The sequence below is a fragment of the Anomalospiza imberbis genome, chromosome 4, assembly GCF_031753505.1.
Source record: "Anomalospiza imberbis isolate Cuckoo-Finch-1a 21T00152 chromosome 4, ASM3175350v1, whole genome shotgun sequence".
NCBI lineage: Eukaryota > Metazoa > Chordata > Aves > Passeriformes > Viduidae > Anomalospiza > Anomalospiza imberbis.
Window position 1 is genome coordinate 46,337,914 of NC_089684.1, and position 20,728 is coordinate 46,358,641.

Genomic DNA, 20,728 nt, shown 5'->3' on the forward strand with positions numbered 1-20,728 from the left:
GATGAAACTTCTCATTCCTTGCTGAATGGTGTGTTACCACATATCACTAGAAGACATCCCAGTTCTTATAAATCACACTGCACCATGCATAAGAAAGGGGAATGACTCAGGAGAAAAGGAGAAATATCATTGGCATGCTCTTAAAGTTACATCAGTGTCACTCATAGACGCCTACAAGTGAGACTGCACTGTGGCATACAGGTGCATTTCACCAGCTGTGCAAGAGATTCTATCAGTGTACTCTGTTTTAACAGCACAGTGATGCACTGCAGGTAACTCTGCATCCAGTTCTGAGCCTTACTCAAAATTCCATCATAAAGCCAACGTTCCATGAACTCTGTTGTACAAAGGGTCAGCAAGCTCACCGTGCCAGTCACAGAGCCTGTTAAGATTTCCTGAGGTGACTTTTCCTTCAAGTACTGAGAAGTTCCAGGAGGAGGGTCACAGTCCTCTGCTTTGCCAATGGATTTGTCCTTCAGCTCAACCTCTCCCTGCAAAGAGGTTTCCTGCAGCACAGAGCTGCCCCGTGCCCCTCTTGGCCTTGCAGAAGGTGCAAGTCTCCCAAGGCCTACATCTCTGAAGGACAGAATTAACAACAGACGGCCGGGAAGCACCACAAGCCAGTTCCCATCCCTCTTCCCTCCAACACACGTATCAAGGTCTGAAACACGCTGCAAACTCAAGCTGAAACGCGGGGAAAATGCAAAACGTGGGTAGCCCGTGCTACCCCTACATACAAATGTAACTGCCCGGGGCAGAACTCTCTGAGAGGGCTTGTGCTCAGCTCAGCCCAGGGAGAGGCCAATGCTCAGATGAATTTCTCTCCAGGCTGCAGAGCTCAGTGCCCCTCCCTGTGTTTAATGGGTGCCCCAGGCTCCCTTTTCTGATATCCTGCCCTGAATGCAGAACCCGGAATGGAATGATTCACGGCCACTCAACCACCTAAACAAACAAGGAGCATAATGACATCTGGGGAAAAAAAACTCTCACAAGTGTCCCTCATCATTTCAAACCAGGGGTTTTCATATGGGAAGCTGCCCTGAGAATTGAGTTCCTTCAAGAAGTTTTCTCCTGTTTTAAGATGTTACCTATCTTTTGTGTGCAAGAAGGACCTTTTTAACCCTGTTCATTTCTGGCTTCCTTGGTAACTCTGCTGTGAAGGATTTGTACAACGGTGTAATACTTGCCAACAACCCTGTGGGTCCTAAACCCCACACAATTCTGCAATTTCAAAACATCACGGACTCATTTTAGTATTTTCCCACCACCCCTCTTTACAGAGGTGCAAAACACAGAGCATGTAAGAATTCAGTCACACCAAGAGGTGTCATTTGTGCCACAAACCAGGCTTCCTAGGTGTCTGGAAAGGTTTCAATATTGTTACTATTCCACTTAAAATGCTTCTGGTTTTATGTCTAACATGAGATGTTGCTTCAGTGCTACCAATAAGCCAGAGAAGCATTTGCAGTATCTCTGCTGCATTTTTTGAACTTTTATATGTACACAGATCCGTCCATCCAGTCACCTGCAAACCTGATGTAACAACTCTGTCCTTTGTCATTCCATCAGAGCTCCACTACTTATTCAAAGCAATGTCACAAAGCTGTTCTCTGCTTTTACTCTTACTAGATGGGTAACTGCAGAAGGTAAACAATATGAATTTAACTTGCTTCTTCTAACAGAAATAACATACACTGTTGAACTACAACCTAAAAAACCAGATTTGCTGATATTTGAGATGCACTTATAATTCTATTTTTCTTCTTAGCAAGGACAGAACAGAGCATCATGGGCTGGGAAGTTTGCCTTTCCTTTCCATTCCTATGTATTATCTTTGCAGTTTAAACAAGAGTGTAGTGTTTAAAAAACTCACCATAGTACCTATGCAATATGGTATTGCATCTGGACAACACCCATTTTCAAGAAATGCCACCTACAGGACTGCATTTGGATCTGTTTTGGGGAGAAGCCGGGATTTCCAACACTCAGTTTAAAATTTGGCTATTTTTCTCTCCCTTTGTTTATAAAATCCTGTCGATTTATGGGAAGAACAAGCTCTTCTGAATATGATGTGCTTATAATCAACAAGAAGGTCTAGAGAGATTTGGACTTTCACACATTTGGACTGAATTTCAGCTGTGTCTCAGCACAGGAATTGATTATCTCAAAAATAATTCTACCTTCAGCTCAAGTCTATCAGACCAGACAATTCCAAATGTTTTTAAAAGCCAGGCTCTTTTAACCACTTTGCAGCATGCCAGTCTACCAGATGGAGAAAGCAAGCCCTAGCAAGGAAACAATGGGATTATTACATTACTTTAGACCGTGGAAGTCTCTTCACAGATAGAAACATCTGCTGTGTCTATGTGTGTGCATGTGTTTAACAAAAAAAGGCTGGCCTGTCTGTGTGCACATGTGTACAAGTCCATACACAGTCTAGCAGCTGAAGGCTTTGCATTTGAGAAAGCTACTTCAGGAAAAAAAAACAAATTTATTTTCATGTTCATGTAGATTTACATGAAATTCAGAATAGGTGTCAGGAGCTCAGTGGAAATGCACCTCTTAAATCTACGCTCACATCTGCCCTCTTGCTTTCACAAACCAGCTGTTCACAGGGAAAACTCTTGAATACACATCCCAGAGTCCTGGTCATTTCTCCAACAGACTTCCCAAGAATTTGGATCCATAGAGGCTCTGAATTGGCAGCCACATACAACAGCATCAGGAAGCTCTGCTGGTTTCACCTGGAATGGGTTTAAACATCCCTTTGCAAACAGCAGCCAAAGGAATGGGAGGATGCTTTTAATGAAGAGCTCTACAATTAAGTATCAAACAACACACCCAAGCCTTAGTCTGATCAGGAAGTGATGCTTGGATCTCTCTTGACATCAGCTCTTCCTTCACCTTCTGCCTCTCCTGTCCTTTTCCTGTGCTCAACCACAATTTCCCTCAGCTAATGCTGCAGTGTGCACAAAGGCAAAATGTGTTCCAAAGGAATTCAATAAAAAAGCTGCTCCCCTGCATTAAGCCACCAGTATTAACCTTCTCTAATTCTTTTAATGTACTGCTCTTTGATTAAGGATCTTTTATTGTACTGCAATGTTAAATGCTCCCCATCTGTCCAGGAGGGCAGTGCCATCCTCCAGTGGCACGAATGAACTGAGAGGGATTTGCTCTGGAGGTGACTTTTGGGCCTTTGCTGCTGTTGGCTGATGCTTTCATCACAATCACTGTATAAATATCACCAACTGTTTGTGGCAGCTGGCAACAGATAAAGAAAAGGCGCTGACTGGCCCCCATGGATAATGTGTGAACGACCTGGAATGAGACAGTCTGGTCTGTGTCCCAGAAAGATCCTTCCATTAGTGATAGTCTGATAATTTCCATGACTGTGAGGAGTTCATTGTGCTAAGGCAGTAAAAGCACACCCCCCAGTTTTATTTATTGTCTGCTCTAATTTTATTATTTCAGTTTAACACATTTATGTTCCAAGTGTAATAGTGGTTTGAATTCATGACCAGCTTACATCATAAAAATTCAACTGCTAAAAAGGCTTTCTTTTAGTATCTGCTGTCTTCTGAAAGGACAAGTATAGCTCTGGCATTTTCCTTCTCTAATCATGTCACTAAAATATATAAAAAAGCCCTTTAGAGATTAATGTAATCTGGCTGTGCACATATGATAGAGTTCTTACCACCTAGAACCTTCATTTAAAAATCCACATAATGAAGGAGAACAACAGTTCTCCAAAAATCTAGTTTGATATCTGAAACTTCCATTAAAAAAAAAAATCACTAATAAGCAACAAGAAAAAACCATTTCCACAGTATCTCAGATATTGATTTCATATATAAAAATCTGTTTAATACAGAAATATTGGTCTGTCATCCTAGCCACTCCTTCAATGTTCATCGTTAAATGCATTTGATATATTCATAACACATAAAATCTATGTCCACACATTACAGGACCCAGCAATTTAAAGCCTCAAACTCTTCCTCTAAAATAACCAAATTCTGTGCATCACCTTCCCTTAAGGGTGGAAGTGCAGCTGACAATGGCAGTGTCTCCCTGACACTAAAGCCAACTGGGGAATTTAGCCCAGCTCTGCATTCCCCAGTCACATTTTGTAACCTGGCTGTGAAGTCCTTGCTCTCTTTGGGCTGGAACTCAATGTGCAGATGAGCTGCTCCACCAGAATCAGCTTTTCTCCTCCAGCCTGCACCCCCTTGCTGCCCCTGTGTGATTTCCCTGGCCTGTCTGGATGCAGGGACTGGTGCCCCAGGCTCCACCCTCGGCAGGGACTAAATATCCCAAATATGCCCCTTGTCCCTCTCACCTAGAAGCTCATTGCTCACAGAACAATGCCTGCCCGAGGCCACTTCCCCTCCACAGCAGCCCAAACTCAGCTGTTAACAGAAATTCCTCTTGGCAGGCTGCAGGGACCTTCTCCTTTCCAGGCTCTGATCCATCACTAGATTTCCACCCCCTCTGATCCACCAGTCCCCCTTAACATTTTCCTACCTTATGTATACTCCTTTTCACTCTGCTCCTAGCCTGGCTTCTCTCAGCTCACCTTTGCTTCTTATTCTGTCCATGGCCTGGCTGCTCTTTTAACTCCTCCTTGCAGAGCCTGTCTCATTCCCCTCCAGTTTTCACTGAGGTGCCTCATTAGGCTCAGCCTGCCACTGAGCACCTTCTCCCTCTTCACACCAACAGCACCCGCAATCCCTTTGTCGGCAGTTTTGCACAAGGATGTCAATTCTGACAATTCTAATCCAGGGAGTTCATCTTTGTTGCTCTAAATGAATCTCTAAAGCTGAAATTTGGAAACCAAGCTGTTGGTTCAGAGGAAAGCTGTTACTGCTTCCAAGCAGAAAAAACAACAAACTTAATACAAAAACCAGATTTTTCTCCTAGAGGTAATGTTATCTGTGGCTCTGAGGAAGACCTTTTGAAATGTTAATAAAGTGTATGAGATTAAGGTGCCTTGAAGACACCAGCGTCGACATGAATTCCTGCAGTAAATAATGATAGAGTAAGGAAATGATACTATGAATAAAGATGCTGAGTGAAGTCCAGCCTCAAAGGGCTCAGAGATGAGATACAAAGGTGCCCATTTAAAAGGGAAGCTGAAACATTTAGTTTATCTAGCTAAACATATTATGGTTGTTTTAGCATTATTTTCATAATAGCAGAACCATATTTAGCTAATGCTCCACAAATGGAACTAATTTAGCTGTATTTAAAGTATTTTATTTATAACTGATAGTGGTCTCTTTCCAGAAGATCAGTCGAATAAGGCAAGTACTTAATTTTTGAAGTTATTTTTTAAGAATTTGCATAAACTGGCATGGCTACAGAAACTTAGTACTTACTTGGAAGATCTAGACTGCTCTGTGTTGATAATAAGTTAGAGAGGAGATATGGTAGGGGAGGGGGGCAAGCAAGCCTTTACCACACATTGCTGGTAAATAAAAGTTTTATTTTTACAGTTTCAGGGTTACAATCTATCAAAAGCCTCCCAGACAAAAAGCTAAGTAAACTTGCAGAGAGCAATGGAAACCTAATTTTTCCTTTTACCTTACTTATTTACATGGCTGCTCTTCATCTCTTGAATCTGGTGGGATTTTTTTAATCACAGCTCACGTGCCATTGCTCACTTACTAAACCAAACTCTAACCTGGAGTCTTGATATTACAAATAGAACAAAAAACACTAGCTGAAAGTAACAAACTTAGAGCATTTCTTGGGGAAAAAAAAGGTTACAGAGAAGAGAGAAAACCTTCAGGACACTGGTTCTGCCATCACCCAAGTCTCACACTGACACCTGCTCAGAACATGCAGCTGAATCAGCTCTGCTGCACAGAGGGGCGCTGGGCAATGCCCTGTTCTGTGCTGCTCCCACACTTCTGGGGCAAAGTGAGTGACTGAGTTACAAGGAGCACAAGTCTGGGTAAAAAACCCCTCTGCCATTTCTGATATTCCAGGCCGGTGTCTCCCTTCCCACTTTTCAAGGAAGGGAGATTGATTTTTTTTTTTTTCCCCCAAAACTGCTTTTCCTGTCCATAAACACAGGGGAAGCAGGAAAGGCAGGAAAGGCTCAGAGAAGGCATCTGAGCCATCCCAACTCCCTGTCAGCACACACCTGATGTTCAAAAAGCTGCCTCCTGCCTACAGCAGCTGTTCACAGAGCTGTGTTTCTGGTCTGGTGGTTAAAGCCTGCACAAACCTCAGAGGAAGATTAACAATATGCCAAAAGATACATGAAGGCAAATTAATTAAACATGACTAACCTAGCCTGCTAAGTCTGGTTTGCACGGAAATGTCTGGCTGGTATTACAAATTTACAATTTGTATAGCATTACCAATATACTCTTCCTTGCTAATGACTACTTTAAAGAACTCCAATCCTTTTTTAATTAAAATTCAGTAAAACCAAGGAGACCCATTTAAAGCTTGTCAATACTATCCCTGCTTTCAGGCAGCACAGTTTTAGACAACACAGCTACATCAGGTGTCCTCAAGACAAAAACCTCAAATCAAGGTAGTTTGTTTACAGATCACAAACATTTATTCAGAGGCCCTTACTGAATCTCAGAGCAGTTTCAGCAGCTATAAAGCACTTCCTAAGTCCTCAACTAGAGTAGAACACCTTTAAAGAAACATGGCTTAATAAAATTAACAGTTTCTCCAAATACTCTTGCAGCAGAAATGAAACACAAACACCCATTTGGTGAGACAGAATTATATATATGTATTTATTATTATTTTTTAATAGTTAAAAAGTCTAATTCACTGAAATCAGGACTGATCTTTCCCTAAAAAATAGTGACTCCCATATTGCTTACTATGGAGGATCTGGAATTTCTTCTAAACTGCTTTCAGATACCAGTGCACATTCATCACTGAGTCTCTGCTGGTAAAAAACTTACCAAAATGAAGCCATTTTGAGGAAAAAAACAGCTCCCACTCATCCAATCACACCTTTTGATACACTTGCAGCAATTTTAGCTAACCCTTATTGCTCATGTCAAGAGCGAACATTTTGATTAATTTTGACCACAGCTTGTACAGAGCAAAGTGCTGCAGAATCCTCACATGCTGGTTTTGGAAAGTTTTAGATGTTTTCTGTTTTAAACATACCTCTGTAAAATTGTCATAAAAACCCTGCAAGATCACAGCTAACAGAAATTACAGCTGGTATGCCTCGATCTTAAACACAGGGAGGTTGTTAATTTTGTACGAATTCCATCTTTTCATTGCATTTTTTTCTAATTCTCCAGCAAAGCTTTCCTACAATGTTCAGTCTAAGAAAGAAGTTTAATCTACTTGAGTGCCTGACAGTCTGCCAGAACCCTTCTGCTACAGCTTTCATTCAGAACTATACTGGAAAGAGAAGCTGAGTAAAAGAGAACAGAACTGTGAGTGCTTTGAGGCCTTTTCACTGTATTTCTGTGTTTATCCACATCTTCCTTGAGACATAAATCAATGGTAAAAGTGCAGCTACCTGGTGCTATTGTCCAAATGAGCAGGCTCTAACTTTTGATATTACCAGTGAGAAATCTTTCTCACATCCATTTCAAGAAGTCATTAAAAGTTGTCAGTCTGGCAAGGCATCACAAGAGGAAAGAGCAAACATGCTGTGAACAGCACAGTCTGTTTCTCACAGTCAAAAATGAGGGTCAGCTGGAGGGAAAAGAACTGTAAGCTCCAAGGAAAGATCTAGATGGAACTAAGTCAGGCATTTTATCTTTTTTACCCTTTTCTCTGCATGCTTTGAGCTTTGGGGCCATGGAGGGGACAGGCAGAAGTGTCTGAAGATGCTGGTTCAGAGTCAATTTAATCAACTTCACAGTCCCTGAGACTCAAAGCACTCTCAGGTACCAGTTCCAGCTGGATTGATGGTACGAGCCCACACTGATAAAAGACCTGGTGCTAGAACAAGCAGGTCACATCATTTCACCCTCAGTGAGATGCCAAATGTCAGCCCCATCACTGCAGGCCAGAAGAAGCCTGTGAGCACACAGCACACACAAAATTGCCCTTCCTGCTCTCCAGGAGTCAGTTCAGCCCCCCTGGCTGCAGTCCCAGACACCGCAGGCAGAGCTGACCTGCACAGCCCCGAGCTCCAGAGCCACCGCCGGTCTCCGCTGAGAGAGACCTCGCCGCCTTGCTGAGCCCCGCCCGCCCTTCTGTCCTCTCTTCCCTGCCCTCCAGCAGCTTCTGGTATTTTCCCCAGCCGCTGGAGATTCCTTGCGCCTTCCAAACCCAGACTCTCCTCCGCTGCAGCCTGACACTGCAGCCTTTTAAGGAAAGGCAAAGAAAAGGAATCACTTTTCCTCTCCCATCTTTCTGGCTTAGACCTTTCCATAGATCAAACAGAGGTGGAAATCCTCGTGTAGAGCAGCATTATCATCCCGATGAGTGAGAGTTGTTCGGGCAGCTTATTTCACAGCTTATTTAACCATGAGTCATTCCCCTAACACATCACAAAAACCCGGAGCCTTGAAAAAACCAGAGCAATGACACAAACACCGACCAGGGAGTACAGCCCGGATCCGGCCCACTGGAGGTGTGGGGGCCTGAGAAGCTCCCTGACCTGGAAAGCCATTCCAGGAGGCACTGCAGCTCCGGCTGCAGCGTGTGGCAAAGCACCTCACACTGTGGATGGCCTGAAAACAGCAGGGGCAGACACACGGGGAAATAGGGGCTTTTTGGTAACTCTGCTTTATAGACTGAAGAAATCATAATGCTGCTTGCTTCCACCTGGCCACTAAGACAGCTGAGTTCATAAACAAAAACTTCATCATCTAAGTGTAATAGATTTTGCTTCCTCAGGCAACACAGGGCTATAAAAGTGTTTAAAATGGACTTTTCTCTGTGTAATCAATAAAGCTTCCACAGAGATTGGTTCTGTTCCAAAGGCTTTTTCAGCTGCATGCTCAGGACTCCCAAACACCAAATAAGCCTTCTAGCAATTTCTATTTTATAACCTTCTCATATTTCTTTATAATCCCTCCTCAAAGTACACAGAATGTAATGGTGAAAGATTTATTTAAATCACAAGCTAAAAAAAAAAAAAAAAATCAACTCATCATTCGTAACTCAAACTGTCATTATGTGCAACTTCAGTTATAGTGACAGAAAAAGTATTTGTATTTTATAGTCTATTCCACGATACCTGCATTTGAAAACATATGTCCAGGCTCAGAACCTCCTAAGTGCCATTGAGTGGGTATTAACTTTACATGGATTTCCACCAAAAATGGGAGGTTTAAATGGTTAACGTAGCCAAAATCAGGATATTCACATTCTTATCAAAAGCGATCAATTTACAAAGATTCCTCTCTTTTCTTCTCTTTATCAAAAAATTTTTCTTGTCACTGTAATCACATGGCAGAATTTTGACTGGGCACACCACATCTAAAATTGCAAAATATTAATTTGGGCTTTTGTGTACAGTAATTCTGCAGTCAGTTCAGATGGAAATGTATTAGCCCTTCTCCCACAGCAGTGCTTACCCTCCCATCACTGACCACAGGCTCTGGCACATGCCTCAGACATTCAGTGGCTGGGCATTTGCAATAAATAATGAGAAATTTTCTGCATATATTTCAGAATAGTTCATCTGACTTTCCATGACTTCTCCAGGCTTCTCTTGTGGTTGCAGAAGTCAAAACTCCACCGTGCTGCAGGTCTGAGTACAACAGAACCAACACCAGCTCTCAAGTCACCCATCCCTGCCCATTTTCCCAGTCCACATGGACTTTCTTCCCCACTGGAACCAAGCTGAGCACACTGCTAGGAAGAGCTTTTGTTCTCAAGGCTTCTCTTCCTCTGCCCAAATCATTACTCTGAATTTCACCCAGAGAAAATGGTCCCGTGGAGAACTGAGTGGATGCCTTACCCTTCATCCCACAATGCTGAAAACTGCCACGCAAAGCTGCCTTCACCACTTCTGCAGTGAAAAAGCAAGGGAAGCTGGGTAGTGCTAAGACTACTGAACGTGTTCATTGTAACATTTGGCTCTCCTCACTTCCCAGCCATTTTCCCTAACGGAATTACAGCAACAGGAACCCTGAGCATCCATTTTTCAAGAACTGAAGACTTGTCTGATTGTGAAGGAGAAACAAGTGCCTTGAGGCTCAATCCTGCAGTGCTAAGTGCTCCCAGCTCTCAGAGAAATCACCCAGATTCTGAGATTTTAACCTGCTCTCATTCTTCTCTTGACTTCCCTTGCAGGAGTTTGCACAAATGAGCCATGAGGAACGAGACCAGATTGTCTGCAGATGGAAGCCACGGTGGGATAAATCAGGGAGGGAATTTCAAGTCTAGTGGTTGCTCTCCACTACCCCCGTGTGTGGCCACATTTAGTCCACACAAAAATATTCCTGGTGTGGAAATTACTGTGCCCACAGCGGAGCTACTGCAGAATTGCCACACAATGGGAACTGGGGCTGCTCGGCATATCTTACAGCTGGACCCATGCACTAATTCCCTTTTATTCTAGATAACCTGTTTCTTTAACATGATGCATCTCCAAGTAAACATTAGGGTTTTTTCATTAGTAGCAGTCAATGAGTGGTTACCTCAATGTGGTGGTTTCAGTACAGTGAGGTACAAAACCATAACACTCATATTTCTGATCTGACATTTTTAACATATGACCACGGAATGCCTTATTACCTTCCCCTGCCAAGCACAAACTCTTGATCTACCACTTTGAACTCTGAGGGTCTCAGAAAAGAGCCATTTTTTCTCTATCTATGGAGAAACTACTAAAATTATATATAATCTGCTCTGAGAGGTGCCAGGGACTTGAAGAGCTCGAGTATTCTTTTTCCCTCTGAGAAGATGTGGCCAATGTGGTTACAGGAGAGAAAACAGGAGCTGGACCGTGGCATCTGTAAAACTTTTATATTAAGAAGACAGAATATTTGGCAGTGAAAAAGTAAAGTGACCTACAGTAGCAGTTTCCATTTATTTCAGCTACTGATTTCCACATCCATTTCAACACTCAGGAGGTGCTAACTGGAGCTGTGACATCTTGGTAGCACATTTCTGTACTCTACCATAAAGTACCCACTGTCCCTCCTGTTTCAAATGTCAGCATTGCTGTGCTCCTCTCCCCTGAATTAACAGCAAAGGCCCTGAGCCCTGTGCAGTCTGTCAGGGTGAATAAAATGCTGCACTCAGGGCTGGCTCTATTCCCCATGACAATCCAGTTACTTCAGATTCATTAAACAACCATGAAAAAATACCTTTGGATTGCTGGGCTGCCACAAAAAAGCCCTGTGATTCTGTGATATTCCCTGTGACATTCCCTGTGATGTTCCCTGCCACAGAGAGCCATTTTGTCTGTCTTCCATTGCCTAATGCATTTTATATGAACTCTTTAAAATAGATTTTTTTTTTTTTACAGTCCAGAAGATTGCAGCAATGCCAGTGACTACTGAACCCAAAGCCAATATTTATGAGAAGTGTGGGCCAAGGAACACTCCTACCAAGACACAGTTATTAGAAGTTAAATCATAAACTGCTTGCAGTTCACATCTAAGATGCTTACACAGAAAAGGACAAATGCCACAAATGATTACATTAACAATAACAGTTTGTCTCAAACCAGCACAATAATCCTTCTGCTCTGCTCAGCAATGCTCAGGCTTCAGTAGCAGCACTGATGGGATTCAGTTTGGGACATGACATTTTAAAAAGACAAACTGAAATCCAAGCAGATGAGAACAACAGAAATGACAAAATGGCTTAGAAAACATCATTCAAAGGGGTTTATGCTTTGCATTCTTTCCACATGTAAAAAGAAACCGGGACCTGAGAAACAGCCCTCAGAGAAAGACAGAGTGAGAAAAAATGGCAGTTTCCCTGAATGCTGAAATTGCTCTGTTTATCACTTTCTGCTTAATAATGTGGGTGAACACAGGAAAAATGAATGGGCAGAAAAGTGTGGTTATCCTACCATTTGCTATGGCACAACGTCATAGAAAGGTGTCACAGCTGTGCAATATGAAGAGGTGCATACTGAAGGTCCTCTGACTGCAGGAGCATTTTCATGTCCATGTCCTGTGGTGCTCAGCGAGCACTTATTCCCTGTTTAATTACCTGCCCTCACCCTGTGGCTAGACACAGGGCTGAACAAAAGGCCTTGTATTCCCTGAAAGGGCACCATTTCTTTCCTAGTCATTCCAAGCTTTTCCATAACGGTCAACACTACAATTAAAGTGGTAGAGAAAATAAATTTCCTTAAAAATAAAAGACAATAGAGCCAGAACACACTTTAGTTCTCCTCTTCCTTTCCCTAGAAACGTTTTGCAGAAGAAAAATAAAAAATAAAGGCATCCAGCACTACCCAAACTAGACCTTGAATGCTTCATCTTGTAGTTAAGAACTGGTGGCAGCAGGAACAGCCACGGTCGGTCACGGCCCCCACGGTCCCAATCCCTGCAAGAAAACAGCTGCAGTGGGGAGGAGGGATAACAGCAGCAGCTCACTCAGACGCTGCATTTCTGGAGAAGGTTTAGAAATGCCCAGGGCATTTTCAGAGACTTCACCCACCAAAATCCACATGGTTCTAGTAAATGTCTGTAAAATGGGATTTTTCAGAGACTGGTGACTTGACAGGCAAATTTCACAGAGACAGAAAGAACTCATCCCAGCAAAAGATTGTTCCTCTGACCTCAAGCCTCTGCTCCACCATGCAGAGGATGTGAGATCATGTGGATTAAACGCTCATGTGATTTTATTAGCATGGCTAGCAGGAATTTTTCCTCAATTCAGGTTCAGAAATTGGCTATTTTAGCTGCAATAGCAGGAAGAAGTTATCTGAAAGGAGACAGTGGCAGGGGAAGGAGGGAAGGTCACTGCAGTGGAAGCTACAAACATACCTGAAAATAAGGTCTTCCAGTAAAATGTGATGGGGGATGGTGACAAAGGAGCACTAACAAGCCCACCTTCCCTATCTATGGAATACCAATTACCTCATGTAAATATATAACCCCTCACAGTCTTTTCAAACTCAAAGGATTAAAGAAAACAGCTTAAGCTGACTGCAGTTTAGGAAGCATTGACCCAAGGCAGCAATATTCACTCCTGTGTTATTGGGAGGGTTGCTTGGGGTTTTTTTACAAATGTACTTATGCAAAACTAATAGATGCATTTCTAAATAATTTTTAAAATATTAGACTGTTGTTTAAATTCCAATTTTCACATTATTTATATGTGAACTCCCATGGAAAAGACGTTTTCAGGAAGAGCATTCAGACCTAATTCTGTGATCACACATGGTCCCCCCACCCCGTCCTCACCCGGGTCCCTCCACAATGACACTTGAGTGATGTTCCCTTATTTCCCTTTGGCTGCCATAGGGGACGAGAGCATTATGGGCTGCAAATGCTCAGAGTAACGGCTGCAACAAATGCTTACTGCCTCCGAGGAGTCTGATCCCCCAGCACTAAATTAAGTGCCCTAAAGCAAACAGGTAATAAACCAGGAACACCAGGCCATAGATCTGTCATACCTAAAACACTGTAACCACCTGGTAATTGCTGCATGCTTATTCAGGGCTGACACTGTAAACAGCCCGATGGTGAACACTTGTACTCAACGGTATCCAAGGGCAGACAAGTAGCTCTGATGCAGCAGAGTTTAATGAATAAATGTCTGCCTGCATGGCCTGAAAACGAGTCTCACAAGATGAAAAGCTTTATTTTTGAGTCACTACTCATAAAAGGTTAAATATATGTAGTGAGAGAAGCTAAACCAAGAAATTGACAATTACTTAGCAAAATATAAAACCTTTCAGTTGCTGTGAACTTCAGACTTGGACAATTTCTGCAATTATTTCACTGCTCTTTTTTGAGGACTCCTGCGAACTTTGCCACATTTAATGACTAGGAACCCACTTCTAATTTTCAGAGTGGATTTACACATAATTAGTTGAAGAACTCTTGTTTGTTCTAGTTGTTGAAAAACTAGTGTTTGCACTTCTGCCTCTAGTACCCACACTCCTGATGCTGTTTTAGTACGTACATATAATACTGTCTGTCTCGCCTGTGTCCAGCCCATCCAACACTGTTCTGCTCCTCATTTTCCATTCCCTCCTAGGCCCTCTGCATCTCTCCAGCCCCATCCTTCCTGTGTGGGGGACTCAGACTGGACACGGCTTCCCAAGTGAGATGCCACCATTCTTTCCCAATAGTATCAATACTTTTCTGTTGGAATTACCTTGCTGGAAGTGCTCTACAACCACATCTGCCTTTTCCCCACTGTTCTGGTGTGTACCTTCTGGTATTTATAGCTGGTCCTCCTCCATCTCTATCACTTCCTCCAGATCATGTCTTCAGTTCATGATGTAAATTCTTGTTACCTGCCATCAAGAAAATATTGCCTCGTTTTATAAATCCCAGTATTTTAGTTTTGAAGATAATCAGTTCTTGCTGAATGATATGCTGATTTTCTATTTGATCATGTTCCAGATATTATTCTCTTTTTATTTTATGTAGATTAAAATATACTTGTGTCTCACTTTTGAGACAAACATAACAGAGGGCACTCTGCAATGAGTACTCTTCTCTAAAGAGTTTCAATAATTCCCCTCCACCAACAGAAAATTAATGCTAATAAAGTAGGGGAAAAAACCCAAAACTAACAGTTTATTAACAACAGAATGCCCACAAGGCAAGGAAGAAAAGCAAACAATTGCTGAACAGCAAATCCCTAGAACTCAGCCCCTGCCCCACACACAGAAGGACAAAGATCCAAAAATGCCGAAGAACGCGGCAGATGTTGAAGGAATCTCCCTTCCTGACTCGTGGTGCACCGGCTTTCACTGAGGGAAGTGGAGCTTCCACGGAGCTTCCTTTGTCCCTCTGAAGGAAATGGAGCTTCCACAGAGCTTCCCTTGTCCCTCTGAGGGAAATGGAGCTTCCACAGAGCTTCCCTTGTCCCTCTGAGGGAAATGGAGCTTCCACAGAGCTTCCCTTGTCCCTCTGAGGGAAATGGAGCTTCCACGGAGCTTCCCTTGTCCCTCTGAGGGAAATGGAGCTTCCACGGAGCTTCCCTTGTCACCCCGAGGGACATGGAGCTCCCACAGAGCTTCCCTTGTCACCCCAAGGGACATGGAGCTCCCACGGAGCTTCCCTTGTCCCTCTGAAGGAAATGGAGCTCCCACAGAGCTTCCCTTGTCCCTCTGAGGGAAATGGAGCTCCCACGGAGTTTCCCTTTTCACCCCAAGGGAAATGGAGCTCCCACGGAGCTTCCCTTGTCCCTCTGAGGGAAGCGGCGCTTCTCCGGCGGAGCTCCAGCCCAAGGCCAGCACATGCCGGGGCTCTCTGGCACCGAGCTCCTCTCTGCAGCAGCCAGGGTGGGCAGAGCAGTGGGGCCAGAGCCTCTCTCTGTCTCTCTCTCCCCCTGTGCGTTCCCTGCCCGGCTCAGCCTCCCGAGGCTCGGGGCCGGACCGGGCTGCGCTCCCGCCGGTGCCGCTGCTCCGGCCTCAACTCCCCTGGAGGCAGCTGGAGGATCGCTACTGCAGCTCCTCCGAGCCAGGGAAGGGAAGAGCTTTTTGCTTGGGTCCAGAAAACCGAGCTGGCCAAGCCAAACCAAATCGAACGGCGCCACCGGGCCCTGAGGCTTCCAAAATTCCCGGCGAAAGAGCCCAAAGGGCCCGGGCCCAGCCCCTCACACACGGCCCAGGCCTTGAAGCTCTAGCAACCAGGTGGGGCAGAAAGCTGAGGATCGTGGAGTAGGCTGTGTTATGAATAAGAAACTACTCAGAAGTTACAGAGTGTTTATTTATTGGCCAGTGTTAAGTGGCTGTTAATTACCCATTGTTCACCCCAGTTAACTACCTCATGTTCAGCCCTTGTTAATTACCCCACATTAATTCCCTGCTAACTACCTATTGTTCATCTCTTGTTGGAAATCCTTTTTTCCCTGTCGGGCCGGGTCTCACCCCTTCTGCTTCCTAGAAAATGGCACCCGGACCGTGAAGAGGAAGTGACATCAGGAGCAACATGCAAATGCAGAAATACACCGAATGCAACACTAAAAACCCCTAAAACAGCGAGCCGCAACGGGATGGAAGGACTCAAACTACAGAAAAGGGTGAGCAATCAGTCCTAGTGTCCGCGGGAACCCCTCTAATGTCTCATTACAACCAACAGAGATACATGCTAATATGAGGACCCCTGACCAGAACTCCAACTTTGGAATCCTGCCGCTCCCGTGAGCTCGGAATCCCCAGCTCTGACTGCGTGTCAAGCGGACAAAGCTGTGCTCCTCCTCCTCCGTGCCACTCCGGGAAGCAGCAGCAGCGTGTGCACGACCCATCGGGCCCCCACCTGAGCTGATCACTCTAATAAAGGCATTTTTAAGGAGCACGACCTCCTGCCCTTTTTATATCATGTGGGGGCTCGTCCGGGATAGGCCACGCCCAGAAGAGGACCCCAAGACTGGCCATCTTGGACCTCGGGGACAGCTGGCCATTCCGGACTGGAGGATTGACTCGGGACCTGCAGCACTGAGGAGCGGTGGATTGATGAGAAATATCCGGTGGCGGGAGAAGGAGGCGAGCGAGTGGGGAGTGAGTGAGACGAGGGCCGGCAACTCGGACACACAAGGCAAGTGTGGACCCCTAGTACTGCATTTTCGGACTCCTGTGAGGGGGCCGGCCGGGAATGGGGGGAAGCGAGTGGAGCCAGAGAGAGCGAGGCATCTCCTTAGGGGGGTAAAGAGGGGCCCCCCCCTCCGGGTGTGCGGAGGAAATAGTGTGTGAGTGGCACGCAAACCCCCGAAAAGTCCTGATAGGTAAGCCCTAACAAGGGGGGTTAGGCAACCTTAGCAGATCAGGCAATTTTATGTTAAGTCCTGGCTAACAGGAGTCAGGCACTAGCCTTGGCAAAGGAGGCCGGGGTCTAGTTGTTTTTAAGTCCTGATGCCTAGGCCTTGGTAAAGGAGACCGGGCAAAACTACAAATCAGGCAGTCTTTTTGCTTTGAGCCCTTACCAATCGTGGTCAGGCACGAGCTTCGGCAGAGGAGGTTGGGGTCTCGAGTCTTCTGTGGCAGATCTGTCAGTTGATTTTCTTTTGGAAAGAGGTGCCTTGGGATATTTTTTTTTGTTGGTTTGAAAAATGGGAGGGTGTGGCAGTAAGAGAATGAGCTCCGTTAAAACCAAGGGAAAGGGGAAGGGAAAAAAAGAATATTCCCCCGAGCAGCCCTGTAGGTGAGTTGCTAGAGGAATGGGACTCCATAGAAGCTATGGGGACATTAGATAAAATCAAGATGATCCACTACTGTGTGGAGATTTGGCCAAACTTAGAAATACCTGGAGGATGGCCATGGTGTGGCACAAAGGACCAATGGTTGTGCCAACAATTAACCAACTATTTGAAAGCTCAAGAGGATACTGACCCCGAGCAATTATTATATGCCACTTGCTGCGAAAGGGGTGTAACTGAGGGTAAAAACATACGAGTATGTAAAGTACAGAAGAAAGGGGAGAGCAAGCAGGAAGAAGGGGCAGGGGAGGAAATTAGTAAAAAGTAAAAAGTCTTAGATTGTCTGCCTCCTCCTATTGCTCTTCCTCTGCCTGCAGCACTTCAAGCAGCAGATCCAGCTCCTCCCCCAGCTGTTATTCCTTTACCACCCTCTCCGATCTATCCATCTGCTCCTGCCCCTCCCCTGCAGGAGCTTCCTCCACCTGCTGCATTCCCTATACCAGCCCCTCCCCTGGCTGTTACCCCTTTACCACATTCCCAGGCTTGTTCACCTACTCCTGTCACTCCACTACAGGGACTCCCTTCATCTAATGCATGTTCTACACCTCCATCTGCTATGTATCCAGGTCCTTCTCCTTCTATCCCATCCTCTTCTCCCGATTCGGGCACGAGAGCCCTTCTACCCGGTGACCTCTTAACCAATACCAATCCTCCTCAGGCCCCCACTAACACTAACAATCCTCAAGTGGGAAATGTGGCGTCTGAGGAAGGGCCCTACTGCTGTACTTGCTCCAAGACCTTGAAGTTAGAGAAGTTGTTTCCCCTTAGAGAGGTTCCTATGGGGGGAGTACAGGGAGGGGTGGGTTTTGTAAATGCGCCATTAACAGCCTCTGAGGTGAGAGGGTTTAAAAAGGAGTTGGGGAACGTTGTTGAGGACCCTGTGGGCATTGCTAACCAGGTGGATCAATTTTTAGGACCAAATATCTACACCTGGGGGGAGATGAATTCCATTTTGAGCATACTGTTTTCCCCAGAGGAGATTAGGATGATTCGGGTGGCAAGCATAAGAATCTGGGAAAAGGATAATTGGCCCGGACCTCAGGTACCCACCGGGGAGCAAAAACTGCCTCTAGCGGACCCTAATTGGAATCCTAACCAAGAGGCAGGAAGGAAGGCGATGATGGAGTATAGGTCATTGGTCATCCGGGGAATTCGAGAATCAGTTCCCAAAGGAACGAATACAAAACTTGCATTTGAGAGTGCACAGGAGAAGGATGAGACCCCAGCTAACTGGCTAAACCGCTTACGGCGGAACTTCCAATTGTATTCTAAGATAGATCCAGATAGCACGGAGGGTAAGGTGTTCTTGAAAGTCCAGTTTGTTAGCAAATCTTGGCCAGATATACAGAGGAAATTAGAGAAGATGGAAGACTGGCAAGAGAAAGACATTAATGAATTGCTGAGGGAAGCATTAAAGGTGTATCTGAAGAGGCAGGAGGAAAAAGCTAAAGCTAAGGCCAGAGTTATGGTGGCTGTGGCTAGAGAAAGTGTGGGGCAGGTAGTTCTGTACCACCAACCAGGGTAAAGAAAGAGTGGTCTGGTCCGCCATTAGCAGCAAGCAAGGAAAGGTCAGTATCAGCTGGTGGATATAAGGACTTTGGAGGAGCTGCGAAAAGTCTGGTCTCTCTCAGTGAAAGGCACTGCTGTTATTGTGGGAAGACTGGACACTTTAAGAGGTTTTGTAAAAAAACTCAGCACCGATGAGGCCATAGCCAGAGAACACAAAGTTTTGGAAAAAGTCTTTAGAGGTGATGATTAGGGGTGTCAGGGGCTTTATATTCTAGGGGACCTGATGAAACATCTTGAGGAGCCCTTGGTAAATTTTGAAGTGGGACCCCTAAATGAGGAATTTGAGTTTCTAGTTGACATGGGGGCAGATAAGTCCTGTCTTAATAAATTACCAGAGGGAATGGTAATTGGAAAGAAATTTTGTGAGGTATTAGGGGCTGAGGGAAAACCATTCAGAGCATTGATAATCGAGAATGTCAAAATAATGGGAAACTCAAGGCAGTGCAAAGCTAATTTTATCTACCTGCCTAAACTAGAGAAGAGCCTATTAGGGAGGGACTTACAGGTTCATTTGGAGGTTGGAATTATCCCAAGGGAGGGAAAAATAGTAGTGCAAATAATGAAATTGTCCCAAGGGGACATCGCTGAAATAGACCCAAAGGTATGGGCTGAGAGAGGAAAATGGGGGCTTCTGGATATCCCACCAATAACCATAACAATGCAAGAAGCAACACCACCTATAAGGGTTAAGCAATACCCCATTTCCCTAGAGGGAAGAAGAGGACTCACTGTGGTAATTGAACAACTGCGGCAGGAGGGGATTTTAGAACCATGCACGTCACCGCACAACACTCCTATCCTAGCAGTAAAGAAAGCTGAAGGGAAATATAGACTGGTGCAAGATTTAAGAGAGGTTAACAAGAGAACCATTGCTAGACATCCAGTCATGCCCAACCCATATAGCCTGCTGAGCCGAATTCCAAGAAATCATGCTTGGTTCACTATTATTGACCTAAGAGACGCTTTTTGGGCATGTCCTCTGGCAGAAGAGCGTAGGGATTGGTTCACATTCGAGTGGGAAGACCCAGATACAAAAAGAAAACAACAGCTGAGGTGGACCCGATTACCTCAAGGGTTCACTGAATCCCCCAACCTCTTTAGACAGGCTTTAGAGGGTTTGTTAGAACACTTTGTCCCTGAAGGAGATGTGCAGATCCTACAGTATGTAGATGATTTAATGGTGTCCAGACAGCAGAAGGACCAAGTTAAAGCAGCCAGCATACAACTTTTAAACTTTCTAGGGGAGAAAGGACTGAAGGTTTCTCAGGAGAAGTTGCAATTTGTACAATCAGAGGTAACCTATCTTGGACATATAATCGGGGAGGGATATAAGAAGCTGAGTCCGGAAAGAATCTCCGGTATTCTGTCACTTCCAGCTCCAAAAACAAAAAGAGATGTAAGGAAGCTCTTGGGTCTGTTTGGATACTGCAAATTGTGGTTAGATCAATACACACAGAGTGTGAAATTCCTGTATGGTAAGTTGGTAGCCCCAGATCCTATAACTTGGACAGCACAAGATGAGCAACAGCTAGAAGACCTAAAGGAGAAGTTATCCTCTGCCCCAGTCCCGAGTTTACCAGATCTGAGGAGGGGCTTTGATCTCTTTGTGAGTGCAGAAGGGGGAATAGCTTATGGTGTACTCACTCAAGACTGGGGAGGTTGTAGAAAACCTGTGGCTTATATTTCTAAACTGCTAGATCCTGTGGCATGAGGTTGGCCAGTTTGCATACAGGTAGTGGCGGCTACAGCCATTCTGATTGAGGAGGCTCAAAAATTGACACTACAGGGAAAAATCAAAGTACATACTCCACATGACCTCAAAACAATTTTGAGTCAAAGAGCCCAACAATGGCTAACTGATGCTAGA

At 44.7% G+C, this 20,728-nt stretch overlaps 1 long non-coding RNA gene across 2 annotated transcripts in view; it reads right to left on the reverse strand.

The window, feature by feature from the left end:
* The window catches only part of LOC137472870 (uncharacterized), a 40,958-nt gene that overhangs the window by 5,019 nt on the left and 15,211 nt on the right, over window positions 1-20,728 (reverse strand). Inside the window, exons 2-3 of one of the 2 annotated variants that reach the window (XR_010998456.1) lie at window positions 14,242-14,383; window positions 12,121-12,228 (exon numbers count right to left, since the gene is read on the reverse strand). This is a non-coding gene — a long non-coding RNA (uncharacterized lncRNA). The remainder of the gene's footprint in view (window positions 1-12,120; window positions 12,229-14,241; window positions 14,384-20,728) is intronic. The other variant, XR_010998455.1, reaches the window with a different exon arrangement.